The following is a 24,251-nucleotide window of genomic DNA, read 5'->3' on the forward strand; positions in this document are numbered from 1 at the left end:
AGCCGCTGCCCTGATTTTCTCTCTCTCTCTTTCTCTTCTCTCTTATTATCCCTCTCTAGGCCTTCCCCCTTCCCCTTTTTCTTTTCTCTCTTCTCTTCTCCTTTCCTCTCTCTCTCTCTCTCTCTCTCTCTCTCTTACAAAGGGCAATGGCTTAGTCGCTGCCCCAGTCTCTTCTGTCTCTCTTTCTCTTCTCTCTTCTTACCACCCTCTCTCACTCAAGGGCAAGCGGCCTAACCGCTGCCTTGAACCTCTTCTCCTCTCTTTTCGTCTCTTTTCTCTCCCTCCTCTTCTTTCCACTCCTCTTTTCTCTTTCACGTCCCCCTTTTTTCTCTTTTTCTCATCTTTCATCTCTCTCTCATCTTCTCATCTCTTCCCTTTTGATTCTCTCACCTTTTATTTTCTTTTTCTCCCCCCTTTTGATATCTCGGAATCCACTTCCAATCGCATTGAGTCCTCTGACCAAAGGGCAATATTGGAGGGCAGCACAAGAATTAAGAGGTTTCTTTTTCTTACCTCTTCCCTTTTCTACTCACCTCATCAATGTATCTCGCCTTACCCCCGGTTGATTGTGAGTCCTCTGGATCAGGGGCAATTACTAGGTGATGGCTTGAGGATTGAGAGATACTCCCATTTTTCTTCATCATCTCCTCTGACTTTCTTTTCCTCCTCCTTACCTCTGAAATGCTTCAGACCGTTGTGAGTTATCTGGATAGGAGCATTCGAAAGAAGGCAATCTGAGGTGGGAAAGGTTTTCCCTTGGCCTTTTCTATCTTTACCTCTTCTCTTTCTCTCTTAACACTCTCGTTCTCTCATCCATCACTTTTCATTGTTCTTAGGAGGTTCTTTTGAGATTCATCGTCCTTCCAGTATAATTTCTTGTGAATCCCCGGGGGTACTTAGGCTTCAGGCTTGATACCTTCTTTGTCATCCGATAAACACCTCTTTCCGAAAGTGACATCAGAGGGCCGCCCAAATTTCAGGTGATTTTCTTCTCTCTTTTTCCTGTTCTTCTCTTTCTATAATCTAAGCCAAACCGAGCCTCAGAGGCCGGAGGGCTTTCTAATGATCTAAGAGGGCTCAATACCCGAATGCGTCCTAATCCCAATAAGTGAGATAATCCTTACATCGTACCCCTTTCTTTCATTGGTTCAAACCGCACACACACCGTGCAATTTGACTCTTATCCTAGCGGGCATGAGAGTTATCCTCATGTGCATACACCCGTGAACCCAAAAGAAGGGAGGGGGGGCTTGGCATACACACACTCTTTTCTCTTCCTCTCTCTAAAAATAAGAAAAAGAAAACCGTGATTTTAAAGAAGAGGGTTTCTCTCATGAAAGTGAAAATCCAAGGCCGACCACTAATGATGGAGTACCAATCAACATCTAAATAATCACCACAACTATTCCCCAAATTTTTTTAAATCTCTATATTCCAAGCATAAAGAGGAACACCCCAAAAATGAAACCACTGCAGCCATTTGGAGATAATTGAAATATGATAAGCAGGCTTCCAAGAATTTTAGGTTAACAACTTACTTCTTACACTCAAATGCCTCTTTCTTAAAATGCTATGAATCTCTTATGAAGTTCGACAAAAAAAAACACAACGATTGTCTCCAATCGTTTCACCCCGGTTCAATGGGGTAAGAGGAGAGAGAGAGAGAGAAACGAGAGGGACTGGGAATTTAGCCCCCGGTCAGAGAGAGAGAGAGAGAGAAAAGAAAGAACGAGAGAAGGAGAAGAGAGAAAGAGAGAGAGAGAGAGAGATAGAGAGCAAAAAAAGAGAGAAAAGAGAAAGAGAAGAGAGAAAGATAAGGAGAGAGAGAAGAGAGAAAATGAAGAGGAGAGAAAGAAAGAGGGACCAAGGGTGAGAGAAGAGAGAAAAACAGAGGGAAGGGAGAAAAAAAAGGAGAGAGGAATGAGAGAAAGAGAAAGAGAGAGGAAAGAGAGAAATATAGAGAGAAGAGAAAAAGAGAGAGGGACTGAGGGCTTAGGCCCCAGTTCGAGGCCGTAAGAGAGAGAGAGAGAGAAGAAGAAGACGAAGAAGAGAAAAGAGAGAGGGTGCCCCCAATCCGATGGGGTGAAAGGAGAGAGAGAAATTGAGGGGAGAGAGAGAGAAAAGAAGAAGGGGGAAAGAAGGAAAGAGAGAAGACAGAAGAGAGAGGGAAGAGAGAGGAAAGAGAGGAGGGAGAAAGAAGAGAGGAGAGAGAAAGGGTTATGGTTAATTACCTAGTATGGACCGTAGGTTCGGATCGAGGGATAGGTTGATCCTAACCTTCATGAGATGCTCCTTTAGATGGGTTGGGTCCTTGGTGTAGAAGGCTAGGTGCAGGATTAGAGCTTATGGGCGAGGGAGTAACTTAGGGTGTATGGAGAAAGAGACTATGGAAGTTGGGTCTGGTGTATTGAATTGGGGACTATGGAATATGGAAGTGAAAGGTTCTAGGTTGGAAGTGAGGGATTCTAAGGGTAATCCTGACTAGTGAAAGTTTTCTCTCTCATCTCTATGGGGTAGGGAAGATAGAATAAAAAAATAAAAACCAAAAGTGGCAAGCTCAATGATTTTCTTTAATTTCTATCCAATGTTTCCAACATTCAAAACCTTACTCCCAACCTTCAAAACTTTCGGTTACAAATGCCTTAAAATGCTTATATATCATCTCCTTGAAACATGGGTGGATAACCAAAAATAAAGAAAATTGTCAAATATTACAAATTTCTTGAATTAAAAGTGAATCCCGTTTTTGAAAAAAATGACAATTTTGACCCTACCCAGAATCATGAAAATGACCAAATGGTCCCTAAAAAGGTTCCATATGCCTGGTTAGGTGCCTCGATCTCGTCCTCTGAGTCGAGATGACCTGGTGGTGTGGCTCTGGGTTCGTGTCGAACCTGGGACCTGAGATCTCTCTCTCGAGCACCGCATAAGGAGGACGTGGGCAGGAATACCAATTGGTGAGAGAGGAATTTGGTCATGGGGACAGACCTACCTCACGTGGGTTCGTGACACGCTCGGCCTAGCTCGCATGCACACTCTCTTAGTTCACGTGGAATGCCCCCTAACCTGTGGCCAGTTTGGAATCGCCTCCCTTGAGCTGTTTCTTCTCTCCTGTAGACATACACACATATTAAGGTACAAATAAGTGAGTCGAAAGACCCCACCTTGTCTTAAGGTGTGCACACACATATGCGTGTACTCAAAGGGAAAAACGGGGAAGACATGTCATAGAGTTGTGTCAATTGGACAGCCTTCCGACGTCTTTTTAATAGGGGACTTCACGGCACATTTTCTTTTTAGTAGAGAATGAGAGAAAAGGGGTGAAATGGAGAGATGAAAGCTGGTTTGGCTTTCACCCAGTCCTTCAGAAAGAGAGAAGAGAAATAAGAAAGAGAAGAGAAGAAAGAGAAAAGAGAGACGAAGGTTGGTTGGGCTTTCACCCTGCTCTTCAGAGATAAAATGATATTTTTAAAAGAGAGAGTAAAGATAAACGAAGGCTAGTAAGGCTTTCATCTAGCGCTTCAGAGATAAAGTGTATCTTTGAAAAAGAGAGAAAAGAGGGACGAAAGCTAGTTTGACTTTCACCTAGTCCTTCAGAGATGAAGTATATTTTTGAAAAAAAGAGAGAAAAGAGAGACGGATGCTAGTTTGGCTTTCACCTAGCTTTTTAGAGATAAAATGTATTTTTTTTGGAAAAAAGATAGAAAAGAAAGATTTTTAGTAGAAAGAAGAGAGAAAGGATTTTCGAAGAGGGATGAAAGAGTTTTTAGAAGAGAGATGAGAGATTTTAGAGGATTTTTTATCCTAAATGTGAACTAAAATAAAAGAGGTAAATAGAATAAAATAAAATAAAGTAAATTAGAATAAATGAAGTAAATAAAATAAGATAAGGTAAAGTAAGCTAAAATGAAATAAGTAATGGAATAAAATAAACTAAGGTAAAATCAATGAAATGAGGGAGGTAAAATAAGATAAAAGAAAAGGAGTAAAGTAGAACAAAATGAAAGGAAAGGAGTGGAAGAGATAAAATAAGATAAGATGATGTAAAAATAATATGATAAAATGAAATAAAAGAAAATGAGTGAAAGAAGATAAAATGAAATAAATAAAAAGGAAGGGAATTTGATCAAGAGAGAGAGAGGCTTGAAGTTGGGTTTCATGTGAGAGAGGTTGACCAAAACGAAATGAAGGGAACGAAAGGGGGAAACGGAACGAAAAGGAGAAGGGATGAGAGGACGGAAAAATGGTGAGACGAGGAAGGAAGAGGGAGATGGTGGAGATGGGTGAAACGAGAGAAGGAAAGAAAAGACGTGGCGGAGATGAGCGGCAGAGAGCAGGTGGAGAGAGAGGGGGAGGCGAGAGCAGGTGGAGAGGGAGGGACCGGCAACAGATGCTACCGCCTGGTTGCAGGGAGTTAGAGAGAGAGAGAGCAGCAGAGTGGGGCAGAGATGGCCGAGGATTAGAGAGAGAGCAGCAGCAGAGTGGGACGGAGATTGCAGAGGGTTGCAGAGGAGGCCTGGTTACGGGTGGCAGCTGAGGCTGAGCGGGGATGACTTGGTTGCGGACGGCTGAAGAAGAGGGCTCGGCAGCGAAAGTGGACAGCAGAGAAAGAGGGCTCGGCAGGCTGAAAAAGGGCTCGGTGGGCTGAGGAGAGGGCACGACAGGCTGAGGTAAAGGCAGGGCAAGCTGAGGTGGCTCGGTAGGCTGAGGTGGCTCTACAGAGTGCGAGTGAGGTTGCTGTTGTGGGTTGTGCACGGCGGACGTGAGGGAAATGGATCAGCAGGATGGAGGCCGTGGCTAGTGTGGGTTGTGCACGTCAGGGAGAAGTTTGTGGGTGCGTGGGAGCACAGGAGAGAAGGAAAGGGTGGACCTGAGGGAGCACAGCAGAGGGAACGTGAGGGGGCATGACAGAAGTAGGTGGTTGTGAGGGAGTTTGGACGTGCAGAGAGAGAGAAGGAAGGAGAGAGAAGGAAAGTAAAAGAAACGAGAGAAGAGAAAAAAAGAAACGAGAGAAGGAAAAGAGGGAAAGGAGAGAGAGAGAGGAACGGTGAAGGCTAGCTAGACTTTTGTTCGACCTTCCAAAAGGGAGAGGAGAGAAATGAAGGATGGCGGGGAGACGAGGAAAGAAAGAGAGAAAGGAAAGAGGAAGAAAGAGAGGATAAAAAACGAAAAAAAAAAAAAAGGAAAGATAAAAAAAGGCCAGGAGGAAAGAAGAAGAGAAAAAAAAAAGAAAAAAGAAGAGAGCGAAAGAGAGAAGAAAGGAGAGAGAAGAGATGAAAGAAAACAAAGTTAAGAGAGACAAAGTTAAGAGAGAGAAAGGAGAGGAGAAAAAGTTATCTTGATGGCCCAAAAGTATCTACCTAAAATCTTCTCTCTCCTCTCCCTCCTTTTCAAAGAAGAAAATTGTGATCAAAAGTAAAAGCCCAAATTTTTAATTCATCAATAGGGGTCTTTTACAAGAGTACATCACGTTCTTATATATTGAATCCAAACATGGGTGGATATTTAATTTTTAACCTAATTGATGAAAAATAGTAATTAATTGAATTAAATAAAAAAAAAAGAAAAAAATGATGATTTTATCTTTCTTACAAATTCTGAAATTCCAATTCAGTCTCTATCATGGGCATGCAACCCTTGCGATCTTTCGACGTCCGTTCTAGGTCATTTCGGCCTTTATCCGGTCATAATATTATTGCTTTCTTAATCAGCTTGGGGAGACGATCGTTTTGATACTCATTTCGAGCCATGGATTGGGTTTTTGGGCCACGATCACAAGGTGTGAAAATGATGAGAAATATACGATCTTTGATTCAATATCATATATATTTTTCGTTGTTTTTCCATGATTTATTTTGACGAGCATGCCATCATGAACGTTTGGCAATGAACGTGACTCGATTTGGTAGCCGGACGGCCATTTTTCAGATTAAGTATTTTAGTAGGAATTTAGTTTCCGGTGGCCGAAAATTATAGTGACTTCGTCACCTTTTTATGGTAAATTTAACTGTTCATCATGCGTGATGTTTGCCTCGGATGAAGCCTACGATGCTATGGTCGTAACGAATCTGGTTTGAGGATGATCCGATATGCGAGCGTTGTGATGTAGCAGTTCAATGGAAGATACCTCTTGCTGTAAAATTTTGTAACCATGCTTTCGATCGTGATCTTCTCCCAATTTTTTCTCCCGGCTCGAGCCATGACATGAGTCGTGCCATATATCGAAATGCTAGAGCCGAAGATACAAATATGCTCCTAAAATTTGGGTTTGATCCGACTTGGGACGAGAGAGATATGACCCTCCAAAGTTCAGCCCGAAATCACAAAACTCAGTTTCCATTAATGGAAACTGGTTCATTGAGGGTGCACCGTAATAGCTTGTGGCCCACCCGTTTTGGGTAATTTGGCCATAACTTTGTCTAAAAACGTCGGATCAAGCCGAAAGTTGGTTCTCAGGGGTTTTCGAATGCTCTGGATCTGATGGACATGATTCCATGGTTATTTGATGCTATGATGAAATGGCTATAGTTATACGGTAAATTTTCAGCGTGCTAGGGCCGATTTTGCAAAACCGTTTCTGCATTTACACTGCCTTAAACTTGTCGGATTATGACGAAAACTTGGCAGGTGTTATTAGGAGACCCTTGATTATGCTTTTGAACCTTCTTGGGCCATTTTGAAACTGTCAGAAATTTCACTTCTGGATCAGGGCTTATTGACGGCTTGCGTAGTCCACAAGCATTTTGGAACTTACGGACCTAGGTCGCAAATTGCTCTCTCCTTATTAATATCGGGGATACAAGTGTAGGAATATACCCTCAAACAGCTTGCCTCGTCGATTGTTTGTGCTTCGAGAGAAGCGAGAAGGACTGGTCTTTCAGCCTTAAAAAAGAACTTCCTGACCACTGGATCAACATGATCGCCTAAGGGGTACTCATGCGAAGCTGCTTCTCGGAGGGGTGACCAAGGTGGTCGGACATTTGGGGGCCTTGTTTAAGGGCTTGTAGACCCAGGCGTGGAAATTTTTGGGGGAGAAGAGACATTGAGGGATGTGTAGAAAGTCCTCACCCTTGTTGGACGTTGATGGATGATTTTAAAGTCTATACCTTGTTAGATGTATTGAGGGATGATTTTAAAGTCTATACCCTTTTGGACGTTGAGGGATGATTTTAAAGTCTATACCCTGTTGGACGTATTGAGGGATGTTTTTAAAGTCTACACCCTATTGGACGTACTGCTACTGGTGGGGGATATCTCATGGAACACCCATCATCCATGTCAAGAGCTCTTCTTTGGTTCCAACAACTGAGGGCCTTGCTTAAGGGATTGTAGACCTACTCGGTCAGAATCCAGGCTTACCTGGCAGTCGAAGGCTGTCACGACCACTCCCCTTGATCTCCGCTTGAAGGTGATAGAGCGTAAGATCGCGACTGGAGGTCGTGATCGTCATTCAGGTGGGAGTGGCTTAACGCATAAAAATACGAAATCAAGAGCGAACCATGAAAAAAAACTAGAATAAATCTATTCAACAGACAAATATCAATTCAAAAGTACAACCATATCATTCATCCAATATTCAAAAGTTCTTACAATTCCTTCAAGGCACTACTGGCCCAAAGAATATACAAACTAAAATATACATTATATTGTTGAGACCACCAAAACATACTATGAAAGTTTTCAGAGAAAGACTCTTCAAACTTCTCAACTTCGAGCTTCAATCGGCCACTTTCCTTTAGCACAGATGTCAACACCCTTCACTCTACAGTTATGTAAATAAGATGGAATGAGCTAAAAGCCCAGCAAGCAGATCTACACCATTACTAGTATAACAGTGATAACAATATGTAGTGTACATATATCCACAAAGTACCAAATGGAGTCATTTAATATGCTTTCCAATATTCCAACAATATTATGATGAAGCAGTCTAATATACAACACATGAGTCATAAATCACTTCATTATCAACAATATAGTAGGGGCAACGTAACATAGTTACAGAACTAATAAAGCTTACTTTTGAAGTAGAAGTTCCATTGCTCAGGTTGAGTCAATCCTGCCGCTTGAAACCTCTACCCTCATTCAGGAGGGAGGACAATGACAAGTGGGTGTCCCACTTTGTAATGCCCCCACGCACACACACATCCCTAGTGTGCTTTGGGGTTTTCGATAGGCAGTGGCCTTGCAATATACGACCCTCTCCTTATGCCCTTCCGCCGAGAGAGCGTTAGACTACCATTGGGTGACCCAATTTGTAGTGTCCATGTAGATCTGGGGGGTCCCAAATATTGACACCGTGACTCCCATCCTATTATGGGGAGTTAGGGAAAGATCTTAGCTGCTAGCACCATCATTCACACAGTAGGTGCCCAATCACATATGTCACATAAGCAGCACGGTACCATCATTCACACAGTAGGTACCCATTCACATAATACATAAGCAGCATGGCACCTGTCACAACCCCCCCCGCCCCCCCTCGACCCCTGCTGGAAGGTGACAAAGCGCAGGATCGTAACCGAAGTTCGCGAATGTCACTCAGGTGGGAGTGACTCAACACATAAAAACACGGAATTAAGAGCAAACATGTCACACCTCAAGAATTTACAATACTGTTATTCTTGAGATGTGACAATCAAAACATATATACATCTCTTGATAGGACAAATTTACAGTGGCGAATTCTTACAAGGTAAAAAAAGAAAGTTAAGCTAGCACAACAACAATATCTTCCAGAGTTGATCCCGACGAGCACTCAAAATGAAACCGCAGTTATCCTGAAAAATGTTTACCATAGTTTGATGAATTTGGCTACTCAGTAAGTGATCATCATAAGCCTAAAAATAATCATGGTTGAAAGCTATCAATATTTTCAAAAAGGAGATCTATTAACAGAAATGCATCAACAGTTTCACTTTCAATAAATGCATCACTAAGTATAATCCGAATAATTGAAATGCCTGTAACACTTTAATGGCAGTGCATAATTCAAAGGATTTCACAAAATACCCTACTGGCGTCCCAAGTAGGTCACCTATACAGCGTCCTGATGGGTCCACTTAATCCCTATCGGCATCCCAAATAGGTCTACTTAATCCCTGCAGGTCCACTTATACCTCACCGGCGTACTAGATGAGTCCACTTAATCCCTACCAGCGTCCCGGATAGGTCCACTTATACCTCACCGGCGAATCGGATGAGTCCACTTGCATACTTAAATTATTTCTAAATCTCTTTAAACATTCGAAAGCAGCAAATATCATGTACTCAACATATCACTGAAATCATTAATATGAATTTCACTGAAACCATTAATAACAGTCACTTTCAATAACATTTCAAAAATAACCAATCAAATATTTTGGGCTGAAATTTAGAAAGGTAGCAGTTTGTAAAGACATTCTAGCATAATTGCCAATTTAATATGTATAGAAAAACTCTATAGAAATTCAAGAATACGAAATTATCACAACAATGTTATAATCAATTGCAAAAATATCAGTTTTTAAGTAATAAGGCAGTCATTTACACATGAAATTTACAATGTCTAAATATTCAAAAACAGTAGAAAGAAATCTTACAATTTTACTAACAGCAGAAATATCATATTTATTTCTAATAATTTTACAGCATTTAAAATTTCTAACATAGTTAAAATATTAAAATTTTATTAAACGGATTATTTTTTAAAATTAATGAGGTCACTTGCGCATAAAATTTTTCGTGCCTAAAACTCATGATAATAAGCAGAAATAATTATTTTATTTTATTTTTAAAAAGAACGGATTATTTTTCAAGATAATGAAATCACTTACACACAAAACTTATAAAATAAAGATCCTGGAGGGAAATATCACTATTTATTAAAAAATGACTATTTTTCAGAAAGATGATGTCACTTACCTTAACTCCGAAACTGGGGAAGCAGATAGAACTAAGAAAACCAGTCTTCTGTTTTTTTTTTTTGAATGGGGCGTTTCTACGATCGATCATATTTCAAATTCAGAGAAAAAGGAAAGAACCCAAATGATTTTCTATCCACTGATTTTCTATTAACGCTATTCACAGGTTCTTGCCGCCATCAATCACTATTGATCCCAGCCACTTTTTGTATTTAGGGAGAGGGTGCGAACAAATTTGTTAAAAGAGATGTGCAGAAGAGAGAGAGAAAAAGACGTATAAAAAAGAAACACCTCAATACAAGGCGTCGTTTAAATGAGTGTTCTTATAAACCTTTAAGGTGGTGGACCTATGGTCCACCCAAGTAAAATTGGACCCTCAAGTATATTAGCAATGATATCTTTTATTTATTGTTAATATAAAAGCAACAATATCCTAACGTTATAGTATTATTATCCTTATTATTATTATCATTACTAATATATGATTATTAATTTATTTATTTTTGTATTTATTTTAATTAATGTTGTTACAAAACCATGAAAGATAACTAAAAAAAATCCATTCAGCTGACAAATATCAATTCAAAAGTACAAAATCTCATTCATCCAATATCAAAAAGTTCTTAAAATTCCTTCAAGGTACTACTGGCCAAAAAATACACAAAATAAAATATACATCATACTGCTGAGACCACCAAAACATACCACGAAAGTCTGCAGAGAATGGCTTTTCAAACTTCTCAACTTCGAGCTTCAAACCCCCAAACGGCCACCCACCTTTAGCACAGATGCCAACACCCTTCACTCTACAATTATGTAAATAAGATGGAATGAGCTAAAAGTCCAGCAAGCAGATCTACACCATTGCAGTCCAACTAGTATAACAGTGATAACAATATGCAGTGTATATATATTCACGAAGTACCAAGTGAAGTCCTCTAACTTGCTTTCCAATAATCTAACCATATTATGATGAAACAGTCTGATATATTGCACATGAGCCATAAATCACTTCATTATCGACAATATATTAGGGGCAATGTAACATAGTTACAAAAGTAGTAAGGTCTACTCGCGAAGTAGAAGTTCCATTGCTCAGGTTAAGCCAATCATGCCGCTTGAAACCTCTACCCTCATTCAGGAGGGAGGACAATGACCAGTGGGTGCCCCACTTCGTAATTCCCTCACACACACATACATCCCTAGCGCGCTTTGGGGTTTTCGATAGGCAGTGGCCTTGCAATACATGCCCTCTCCTTATGCCCTTCCGATGAGAGAGCGTTACACTATCATTGATAGACCCATTGTATAGTACCCGTATAGATCTGGGGGGCGCGACCCTCCCAAATATTTACATCCTAACTCTCGTCCTATCATGAGGAGTTAGAGAAAGATCTTAGCTGTCAGCACCATCATTCACACAGTAGGTGCCCAATCACATTTGTCACATAAGCAGCATAATACCATCATTCACATAGTAGGTGCGCCCATTCATATAACACATAAGTAGCACGGTACCATCATTCACATAGTAGGTACGAATTCACATAACACATAAGCAGCACGATGCCAACATTCACACAGTAGGTACCCATTCAAATAACACATAAGCAGCACGACATCATCATTCATACAGTAGGTACCCATTCACATAACACACAAGCAGCACAGTACCATCATTCTGATTATGACGATAGCAATATCTCATCATGAAAGTAGTAATATCACATTTTAACAGTATCACAATGATAGTACCATGGTGACAGTAATATTTTTTCAGTTAAGCCTTACTGCTCAATTTCTTGCCATCAAGGGAAATGACGTGAGCTTACCATTAGGGTCTTAACCTTTGGACCATTTAGGGTTGAAGATAGTTCCAAAAACAATTTTGTATTAAACACACCTATCCTTCAAATGGGGGTGTTTTGAATATAATTGGACTCCGTTTGACCTCTTAAAGGTTCAAAAAGGTGAGGGTTTACTAGTTGCACCTTGCGGTGCACAGGGGACAGCGACATACCTTGCTTCATATTGCTATAACTCTCAAAGAATAAAGAAACATGAGATGGTTTCAAAGTAAACTTTTAAGCCATTGCATGTATCTTTCTAACAAGGTAAATTTTAAAGTATTTGGACTCCATTTGGTAATTCAAAGATTCACGCCAAACAAAGTGATAGTTCTGAAATTTATCAATACTGTCCATAGTGACATATCTTCATAAAATGGCGTATAACTTCTAATCTAAGAAGAATTTTTGAATAATTTCCCATGAAAATTTAAGCCCACTCAAATACCCTTCAAATGGCGGTGGTTTGATTGAAAATGGACCACGTTTGTCGAATTAAAACCAGTGACCACAACAGCGTTAGTGAAAATTCTGGAAAACAATCAATAGTGACCTATTCATACATTTTGAATCAAGACTTCATTTTTATAAAAAATTTGGACATTGGGTGAAAACAAACATTTTACTAGAGTCGCATATATTTCCCATGGAGGTCATTTGAGGTCAATCGGACCTCATTTGACTTTTCAAAAACCTTTTTAAGAAACACACATATTTATGGAATTTCACAGTGGCATATAACATGTCTCAAGAACACATTCCATGACCTTCATTCCATGGTGAAGAACATGATAACAACTATTCTCTCACAATGTACACACATAACATGCATTTCTTACATAATCTAAGAATCATACATTCACTCTCAATATTCACCATTATCATAGAACGAAAGCCTCAATTTTCAGTGAACATGACATAAGGATTTTCTACATCACATACACTTTTATTTCTCATTTCACATGCATAAATTCCCATGCATCCTTATGTCTACAATGCAATGGTGATGGATCTACTTACATGAACAACAATAGTGCCTTCTCCAATCTTCTTCTCACAGCTCTCACCCGCTCAACAATGGCTGCTCTTCAACAATCACTTCTTCAAACCTTGTGCCTTAGAGAGAGAGAGAGATAGGGATGAAGTAAGAATGAGTGGCGTGGGTGAGAGAAAAGGCTTAAGTACTCTTGTGTTTAAGGTGGCTGATCAAGTGTCACCAAGAGGCCAAAAAATCTGGACAAGTGGCTCTCAAATCAGCATGCATTTAACAAGTGGTACTCATAACCCATGCATGTCAGAAACATAGCCGGTGCTACGTACACGGTGAAACACAGTCAGCACTAGTCCATCTCTTCTTTGATCTCTTCATAGTCGACGTTACGCTGCACACAACACAGCTGACACTACATCCAACACAGCCGGCTTTAGTCCATCTCTTCTTCACAGCCGGTGCTGCACACAACACACCCGGCGCTGCATACAACACAGCCGGTGCTACTCACATGGTGAAACACAACCGGCACTAGTACATCTCTTCTTCACAGCTAGTGCTGGAACGCAACACTCGCGACGATGTGCTCTTTAATGCCGCATGATCTATTGTCGCACTGTCTCAACCATCCTTCCTTCCTCCTTATCCCGCTATGCACTCTAGCTGGCCAAAAATAATCTGGGTCGTCACAGTACCATCATTCGCACTGTAGGTACCCATTCACATAACACATAAGCAGCACAATACCATTATTCACACAGTAGGTACCCATTCACATAACATATATGCAGCACGGTACCATAGTAACAGTAGCATTATTTCAGTTAAGCCTTACCGCTCAATTTGCTTTCATCAAGGGAAATGACGTGCGCTTACCATTAGGGTCGTAACCTTTGGACCACTTAGAGTTGAAGACGGTTTTGAAACCAATTTTTTACTAAATGCACCTATCCTTCAAATGGGGGTAGTTTGAAGACAATTGGACCCCGTTTAACCTCTTAAAGGTTCAAAGAGGATAGGGTTTACTAGCTGCACCCTGTGCTTCATAGGGGACAGCGACATACCCTGTTTCATATCAATATAACTCTCAAACAGTAAATCAACTTGAGATGGTTTCAAAATAAAAGTTTAATTGAAGATATGTATCTTTCTAACAAGGAAAATTTGAAAGTATTTGGACTCCAATTGGTGGTTCAAAGATTCGCGTCAAACAAGATGATAGTTCTGAAATTTATCAATACTGTCCAAAGTGACATATCTTCATAAAATAGTATATAACTTCCAATCTAAGAAGAATTTCAAAATAATTTATACATGTAAGTTTTATCCCACTCAAAGAACATTCAAATGGTGGTAGTTTTACTGAAAAGGGACCTCGTTTGTCTAGGTAAAACCAGTGACCAGAGCAGTGTTTGTGAAAATTCATGAAAACAGTCAACAATGACCTATTCATACATTTTGAATCATGATCTCATTTTTACAAAGAATTTGGACATTGGGTAAAGATGAAAATTTTACTAGACTCGTATATTTTTCCAATGGATGTAATTTGAGGTCAATCGGATCCCAATTGGATTTTCAAAAGCTTCTTTCAAGAACATACATATTTCTGGAATTTCACAGTGACATATAACATGTCTCAAGAACACATTCCATGACCTTTATTCCATGGTGAAGAACATGACAGAAACTATTCTCTAACAATGTATACACATAACATGCATTTCATACATAATCTAAGAATCATACATTCATTCTCAACATCCACCATTATCATGGAACAAAAGCCTCAATTTTCAGTGAACAAGACATAAGGATTTTCTACATAATATACACTTTCATTTCTTATTTCACATGCATAAATTCCCATGCATCCTTATGACTACAATGCAATGGTGATGGATCTATTTACATGAACAACAATGGTGCGCCCAACAATGGCTGCTCTCCAACAGTCACTTCTTCAGACCTTGTGTCTTAGAGAATGAGAGAGAGAGAGAGAGAGAGAGAGAGAGAGAGAGAGATATGAAGTAAGAATGATTGGCGTGGGTGAGAGAACAGGCTTAAGTACTCTTGTGTTTGAAGTGGCTGACCAAGTGTCACAAAGAGGCTTAAAAATCTAGACAAGTGGCTTTCAAATCAGCACGCATTTAACAAGTGGCACTCATAATCCATGCATGTCAGAAACACAGCCCACGCTACACAGTAGGTGGTACCCACACGGCAAAACACAGCCGGCGCTAGTTCATCTATTCTTCGCAGCCGGCGCTGGTCTCTTCATTGTCGGAGCTGCACATAACACAGCCTGCACTGCACAAAACACAACCGACGCTACGCACACGGTGAAACATAGCCGGCGTTAGTCCATCTCTTCTTCGCAGCAGTCACTAGTCTCTTCACAACCGGCACACTGCACACAACACAACCGGCACTACACACATGGCGAAACACAGCCAGCGCTAGTCCATCTCTTCTTCATAGCAGGCGCTGGAACACAACACTCACGACGATACGCTTTTTACTGTGCATGCTCTATCACTGCACACTCTCTACTATCCTTCCTTCCTCCTTATCCCGCCATGCGTTCTTATTGGCCGGGAAAAATCTGGATTGTCACATCATCCCCCCCTTAGAAAAGATTTTGTCCTCAAAATCATTTATCAAATAAATGGTAAATGGGGGTACAAGGCCTGGATTTCATCTTCTCGCTCCCATGGTGATTTCCCTCAAATGATACTACCATAAAACCAGGGCTAGAGTTATGTCTTTATGATGCAATTTTTGAATTCTTCTATCCAGTATCTCAATAGGCCGTTCTAAATAAGTTAAATCCTCCTTGATCGGGATTGGCTCATACTCCAAAATGTGGGACCTATCGGGCTGATACCTTCTCAATAACGATAACTTGGGCGATAGGGCCAATCGATATGCCACACCTCCAATCCTTTCCAAAATTTCAATGGGTCTAATAAATCGTGGACCCAGTTTCCCCTTCTTGCCAAATCTTATTATGCCCTTAGTTGGTGATACTTTTAGAAAAACCCAATCACCCTCTTCAAATTCAACGTCCCTTCTTCGATTGTCGGCAAAACTCTTCTGTCGACTTTGGGCTATCTTGAGTCGCTCTTGAATTAAGGCAATCTTTTATGAGGTTACTTGAACAATCTTTGGCCCTAAAATTTTTGTTTCACCAACCTCATCCCAACATATAGGTGATATGCCTTTCCTCCCATACAGTGCCTCAAAAGATGCCATCTAATTACTGGCCTGAAAACTATTGCTATAAGAAAATTCTATTAAAGGCATATGATTATTCCAGTTCCCATTAAAATCTGTAACACAGGTCCTCAACATATCTTCCAGGGTATGTATGGTCCTTTCTGATTGTCCTTCTGTTTAAGGGTGGAATGTACTAAAAATGAGTTTGGTCCTCATAGGCGGTTCCAAAACCTTGAAGTAAATCTAGAGTCTTTGTCGGACACAACACTAATAGGCACCCCATGCAGTCTTACTATCTCCTTAATGTATAATTGGGCCAAGTTATCCTTGGTATAAGTAGTACGGACAAGCAAGAAATGAGCGGCTTTAGTGATTCGGTCCACAATGACCCAAATACTATCATGCCCCAAACATGATCTAGGCAGGCCAGTCATGAAATCCATAGTTAGGTGCTCCCACTTTCATTCTGGCACAGGTAAGGGTTGTAACTTCCCAACAGGTTTATGATATTTATCCTTTACTTGTTGACAGGTCAAGTACTTGGAAACAAATTATGCTACTTCTTTCTACATGTTATTCCACCCAAAGAATCTTTTTAGATCCTGATATATTTTGGTGCTCCCTGAATGCACTGTATAACGGGTGATGTGCCACTTCCAAAATAACCCTTTTTATTTTTTCATTGTCAGGGGGACAAACTCGATCTTTGAACCTTAAGATATCATCACTGGCCAGAGGAAAATCCTCCTTACCTTCCGTCTTTATTTCCTCGAAAATTTTCATAAATTGAGGATCCTCCTTTTGCGCTACTCAGATTGCTGAAAGAGATGGGGCTCTATTCTTATAAATTATTCCTTTCCCTTAAGGGGTAGAGTTGAGTGCCATTGTATCACATCTTCTAGTAGCTTCATCTCTCGGACTATCATGTGAGTCATTGATATCACAATCTTCATCTTAAAGCATCTGCCACAACATTGGTCTTGCCCGAGTGGAAGTTGATGATACAATCATATTCATTGACCAAGTCCATCCATCTTCTTTGTCTTATATTCAATTCTTTCTGAGAAAACAAGTACTTGAGGCTCTTATGGTCGCTGAACACTTTAAATTGAGTTCCATATAGATAATGTCTCCAAGTTTTTAGGGCAAAAACCACTACTGCCAATTCCAAATCATGAATGGGATAGTTCTACTTGTACGACTTTAATTGCATGGAGGCATAGGCTATAACATTTCCCCTTTATGCGAGGCATCAGTTAAAACCACAAAATCTTCATTCCCCTCAGGCAAGGTCAATACCGAGGCTGTAGTTAGTTTTTCCTGAAAACTTCTCTCGCAGTTATCAGACCACACAAACTTGACTTCCTTTTGGGTTAGGCAGGTTAGGGAAAGTGTTATGTTCGAGAACTCCTCTACAAAATGTCTATAATACCCTGGCAGTCCTAGGAAACTATAGACTTCAAATACATTCATTGGTCTTTCCCACTTAAGTACCGCCTCAATCTTACAAGGATCAACTGTAACCCCTTCTTTGGAAATAATGTACCCGAGGAACGCCATGCATAGGAGCCAAAACTCATTCTTATTGAGCTGAGCATACAATTTCGCGATCCTTAGAGTCTGGAGGACCACTCTTAAATGTTGCTCATGATTTGTCTGATTCCTGGAAAACACCAAAATATCATCAATAAAGACCACTACAAAGTTATCCAGATAGGGCTTAAAGACTCTGTTCATTAGATCCACAAACACAGCCGGGGCGTTCGTCAATCCAAAAGGCATGACTAAGACCTCGTAGTGGCCATAACGAGTCCTGAATGCAGTCTTGGAGATATCCTCTTCCTTAACACGCAATTGGTGGTACCCAGACCGGAGGTCAATATTAGAAAATACTTAGGCTCCTTGCAGTTGATCAAATAAGTCATCAATTCTGGGCAACGGGGTATTTATTCTTCACTGTAACTACCTGATTCAGTTGTCTATAATCAATGCATAGCGTCAAAGACCCATCTTTCTTCTTCATAAATAAAATTGGTGCACCCCATGGTGACACACTAGGCCGGATGAACCCCTTATCCAATAATTCTTGTAATTTCTCCTTCAATTATTTTAACTCAGCTGGGGCCATCCTATATGGGGCTTTAGAAATAGGAGTAACACCAGGGGCCACCTTTATTTCAAATTCAATCTATCTAATTGAGGGCAAAGAAGTTAACTCTTTAAGGAAGACCTCTGGATATTCTCTCACCACCAGTATCTCTTCTAATTTAGACTGATCACCCTGGTTTTCTACTACATAAGCTAAGCATAAAACACATGTTTTGGCCAACAGGTGAGTGGCTTGAATGGTTGAGATGATGTGTAAAGGAGAAACATCCTTAATGTCCTTAAAATATAGTTCAGGTTGACCTGGGGGTCTAAAAGTTACAATCTTATCGAAACAGTTCACTGTAGCATAGTGCGTAGACAACCAATCCATATCCAAAATAACATCAAAGTCTTGAACATCTAAAAGTATCAATCACAACCATAGACTTCTTATACATTATATCAGTTTCTATTGATTCTCCCATAGGCGTTCATACTACTAGAGTCTAAACAAGTTGTACAGACTTAACATTCAAGTGACATGCAAAGTGTGGTGCAACAAATGAATGGGATGATCCAGGATCAATTAATACTCTTGCTTCAATTCGACATACAAAAAACGTACCTCGAATCACAGAGGTTGACCCCTTAAGCTCCTGCTCAGTCAGGGCGAACACCCGCCCTTGAGCCCTCGATCAGTCCTTTAATCCCCTGACGGAAGAGTCTTTCACTAGATGGCCCAATTTGTCGTACTGAAAGCAAGTCTTGGTCTTTTTGAAGCACTCCGCCATCGTATGATTTCTCAAACCACAGAGAGGGCAAACTGGGCGTCGGTTTCCCCTTACATCATTTGGAGCAACCCCAGGATCCAAACACCACCTTGATTGCTTCTCCCCTTCAACTCTCTCCTTGGAGGAGGTCGTGCCTTCTTCTTAAAACTCCCAGACTGGGCGACACCCAACTTTCCATCTCTTCTTACCCGAAAATTGTCACAATCTCTTTCTATCTTTAGGGCCAGGTCCACCAGTGGGGAGAAGGTCTTGAGGTTTGCTGTGATAATCCTTCCCCTTGTGTGAGCCCAAGGCCCCTCTCAAGTTTATTAGCCTTTCGCGCCCCAGAATATGCGGCATATATCTGGAGAGTTCAGCAAACTTCGTTGCATATTGCTCAACTAACATATTTCCCTATTGTAGCTCTATGCATTCTACCTCTTTCCTATCCTTTATAGAGTCGGGAAAATATTTCTCATAAAAGACTTCTAGAAAATTTTCCCAAGTAGTCACAACTCCTGACCTTTCCCGCGGCTGTTTTACTGAGCTCCACCAGTGCTCAACTTCTCCTTCGAGCATAAAAGTACCCAGGCAAACTTTCTGCCCGTCTGTGCAATTTAGAACTTCAAAGATCTTTTCTATCTGCCTTTTCCATCTCTTAGCCTTTTCTACTCGCCCATGCCCTACAAAGTTTCGAGGTGCCAGCCTCCTGAACCTTTCTATCAGATTACTATCCTTCATATCAGAGGCGAGGGTAGATGGGACTGGCATAACTTCTCTCATCATTTGTGTCATGGCGCCCAAAGTTCTGACGAATTCAACGAAGGCCTTGGTGTTCCCATTACTTGAACTCACATTGTTAGTACGAGTCCTCGGCATCTCCAACCTAAAACATAAACATCCAGTTACTAGCCTATCAAAGAACTATTTTACAGACACTCCTAAGACTCCCTAGGCCAAGAATCCTATCCTGGCTGCTCTGATACCATAGCTGTCACGACCCCTCCCCTGACCCCTGCTGGAAGGTGACAGCGTGGGATCGCGGCCAGAGGTCACGAACGTCACTCAGGTGGGAGTGCCTCAACTCGTAAAAATACGGAATCAAGAGAAAACCATGAAAGAAGACTACAATAAATACATTCAACAGACAAATGTCAATTGAAAACTACAGCCATCTCATTCATCCAATATCCAAAAATTATTACAATTCCTTCAAGGCACTACTAACCCAAAAAGTACACAAAATAAAATATACATCATACTGCTGAGATCAACATACTATGAAATTCTTCAGAGAATGGCTCTTCAAACTTATCAACTTCGAACTTCAAAGCCCCAAATGGCCACCCACCTTTAGCATAGATGCCAACATCCTTCACTCTACAGTTATGTAAATAAGATGGAATGAGCTAAAACCTCAGCAAGTAGATCTACACCATTACATTCCAACTAGTATAACAGTGATAACAATATGCAATGTACATATATTCACAAAGTACCAAGTGGAGTCCTCTAATATACTTTCCAATATTCTAACAATATTATGATGAAGCAGTCTAATATATAGCACATGAGTCATAAATCACTTCATTATCGATAATATGGTAGGGGCAACTTAACATAATTACATAACTAGTAAAGCTTACTCCCAAAGTAGAAGTTCCATTGCTCAGATTTAGTCAATCCTTCCACTTAAAACCTCTACCCTCATTCAAGAGGGAGGACAATGACAAGTGGGTGCCCCACTTCGTAATGCCCTCACACACACACACATCCCCAACACGCTTTGGGGTTTTCGATAAGTAGTGGTTTTACAAGACACGACTCTCTCCTTATACCCTTACGGCAAGAGAGCATTATACTACCTTTAGGTGACCCAATGCGTAGTGCCCATATAGATCTGGGGGGTGCGACCCTCCCAAATATTCACATCTTGACTCCCATCCTTTCATGGGGAGTTAGGAAAATATCTTAGCTACCAGCACCATCATGCACACAGTGGGTGCTCAATCACATATGTCAAATAAGCAGTACGATACCATCATTCACACAGTAGGTACCCATTCACATAACACATAAGCAGCATTGTACAATCATTCACACAGTAGGTACCCATTCACATAACACACAGCAACACGGTACTATCATTCACACAGTAGGTACCCATTCACTTAACACATAAACGACATGGTACCATTTTACTAGACTCGCATATCTTTCTAATGGTGGTGATTTAAGGTCAATGGGCCCCATTTGGCTGTTCACAAGCCTCTTTCAAGAACACACATATTTATGAAATTTCACAGTGGCATATAACATGTCTCAAGTACACATTCCATGACCTTCATTCCATGGTGAAGAACATGATAACAACCATTCTCTCACAATGTACACATTTCTTACATAATCTAAGAAGCATACATTCATTCTCAATAACCACCATTATCATAGAACAAAAGCCCCAATTTTCAGTGAACAAGACATAAGGATTTTCTACATCACATACACTTTCATTTCTCATTTCACATGCATAAATTCCCATGCATCCATATGACTACAATGCAATGGTGATGGATCTAGTTATATGAACAACAATGGTGCCTTGTCCAATCCTCTTCTCACAGCTCTCACTCGCTCAACAATGGCTGCCCTCCAACAGTCACTTCTTCAAACCTTGTGTCTTAAAGAGAGAGAGAGAAAGAGAGAGAGAAAGAGAGAGAGAAGGAGAGAGATAGAGAGAGAGATGAAGTAAGAATGAGTGGTGTAGATGAGAGAAGACACTTATGTACTCTTATTTTTGCGGTGGCTAACCAAGGGTCACCAAGTGGCTCAAAAATCTGGACAAGTGGCTCTCAAATCAGCATGTATTTAACAAGTGGCACTCATAATCCATGTACGTCAGAAACACAGCCGGTGCTATGCGCACAACGAAACACAACCACCGCTACGCACATGGCGAAACACAGCCAGTGCTAGTCCATCTCTTCTTCACTGCCTGCGCTGGTCTCTTCACAGTCGGCGGCGCTGCACACAACACAGCCGGCACTGCACACAGAACGAAACATAGTCAGCGCTAGTCCATCTCTTCTTCACAGTCGACGCTGGTCTCTTCATAGCTGGCACTGCACACAACACAGCCGGCGCTGCACACAACATAGCTGGCACAACACACGTGACGAAACACAACCGGCACTAGTCCATCTCTTCTTCACAATCAGCACTGGAACACAACACTCGTGGCGATGCGCTCTTTACTGCCACGTGCTCTATCACCGTGCGCTCTCTACCATCCTTCTTCCTCCTTATCCCACCATGCACTCTAACTAGCTGGGAAAAATCTGGGTCATCACAGGGGCCTTGGTTAAGGGCTTTCTTCCCATTTAGTCAGGTTTTTTTGTATCTTCTGGTGGGGGACATCTCATGGAATGCCCATCATCCACGTCAGAGACTTTTGTTTTATTGCCAGTGGGGGACATCGAATGGAATGCCTATCATCCACACCAAGAGCTTGTGCTTGGCTGCTGCTGGGGGACATCTCATGGCATGCCCATCATCAACATGAAGAGCTTGTTCTTTGGATAGACAGCCAAGGAGCCATTGTTGGGTGTGTGCTGCTACACCAGGTTACCTTTGACAAGCAGGGCACCTCTTTGGTGTGGCGGCCTCTTGGGCTCTACCCTAGTTGCTATGGGAAGGTACTGACCTAGTTTGACAGTTACCTTCAAGTGCGTCTATGGCTTGTTGAAATGAACTTCTTGTTTTTGGGTTGACTTTTTGGGAATGGGGTTCTTTAACATGGAACCCCGACTTATCGTCTCAGTGATTCTTCTGACTCTTGGGTCTTGGGTCCTTTCATGAACAAATTTTGATGGTTGGAGTTTTCTTGAAGCTCTTGTCTTTCGGTCTTGATTATAAGGTATTTTGGTACCAATGATATTTCTTGTACTGCTGGCTAAAGCTGCTTGTGGAGGCGAGCGCTGCATCAACCTGCTTATTGGTCCGAGTACCCTTTCAGGTTTTCACTAGACTGGGGGAAACTGTGACGTAAAGACGGTTTTCACCAACCTCATTTTTATTGGGCTCTTTTACTCATAGCCTAACGGCCATGTCTGCCCTTTTCCTTTTTTTACTCACGGTGCCCTTTTGGGTTTTCACTGTGCCTGTTTTTATTTTATGTAATGCTTTTACTCATAGTTTCATGACCATGCCCGTCTGTCATGTTTACTCATGGTGCCCTTTCGGGTTCTTACCATGCCCATTTTTTTGTGGGGGCATGTTTAAAGTCATGCCTCCGGGACCTGGGCTATGATTTAAGGTCATATATATAGACTTGACCATTATGCGAAGCAGTTTAAAGTCATACGGTCAAGACATGTGCTATAGCTTTAAGGTCATATAACTTGGATCGTGGCTATGCAGTTTAAGGTCTTGTAGCACAAATCGAAATGGCAGTGGATGACAGTATGTGGAGGCCATGGAACGAGTATGGTGGTGGATTGACTCATTTGGGGGAGATGGCACGAGACCGTCTATGCATGATGGGTGGTGTTTGTGTGAAAGATGGATAATGGGTGACCCACTAGCTGACAGTGAGTATGGATGACGGAATAGCTCACCGTGGTTTTATGAGCGTGGGTACGACTCACTGGGGAAGGTTGTGATTTTGTGAAGGCAATGGGGATGGACTCACTGGGGATAAAGTGAAGGTGGTATGTAAATGCACAAACGGAAGGGCAGGCTAGGGGAGGCATGCATGGAAGGGCATGCAGAGGGCGTGCACCCAACGGAGGGGACACACGTATGTGGAGGCATGTTTAAGGTCATGCCACCAGGGCCTGGGCTACGCTTTTGAAGTCGTATGGCTTAGATCATTATGCGAAGCAGTTTAACATCTTGTGGCCAGGACATGCGCTATAGTTTACGGTCGTGCAGTTGGATCGTGTGGTTAGGTGCCTCGATCTTGCCCTCTAGATCTATATTATCGGGCGACTCATGTCTCGAGTTTCGGGGAGACCCGGGACTTTTGAGATCGCTCTCTTAGGAATCTCGTTCGAAAACAAGGGCAGGTACTACCAACCGATGAGAGAGGAACTTAAGGTGGGTTTCAGACTTACTCAGGCTGGCTCGTGTGGGCGCCCTCTTAGATTAAGAAGAAAGCCCCCCAGTAATAAAACTGGTTTGGAATAGCCTCTCTTGGCTTGTATTTTCCTATTTTCTGCAATCACACACATATGACAAATATTATAAAATAGGTAGGTCAACAGACCTCACCTTGCCTCTTTGGTTAACGTACACAAGCACGCACATTCAAAAGACGAAGGGAAAAATGAGAGAAGAAAGATGGGGGGGGGAGAAGAATTTGATCAGGCGGGGAGATAAACACAATAACTAAGTGGATGAGTAATTGGCCTGATGTGGTAGTAAAAAGGGC

Source organism: Amborella trichopoda, chromosome 9, assembly GCF_054954075.1.
Source record: "Amborella trichopoda isolate Santa Cruz 75 chromosome 9, AtrichopodaSantaCruz75HAP2 v2.0, whole genome shotgun sequence".
In the NCBI taxonomy this organism is placed as follows: Eukaryota; Viridiplantae; Streptophyta; class Magnoliopsida; order Amborellales; family Amborellaceae; genus Amborella; species Amborella trichopoda.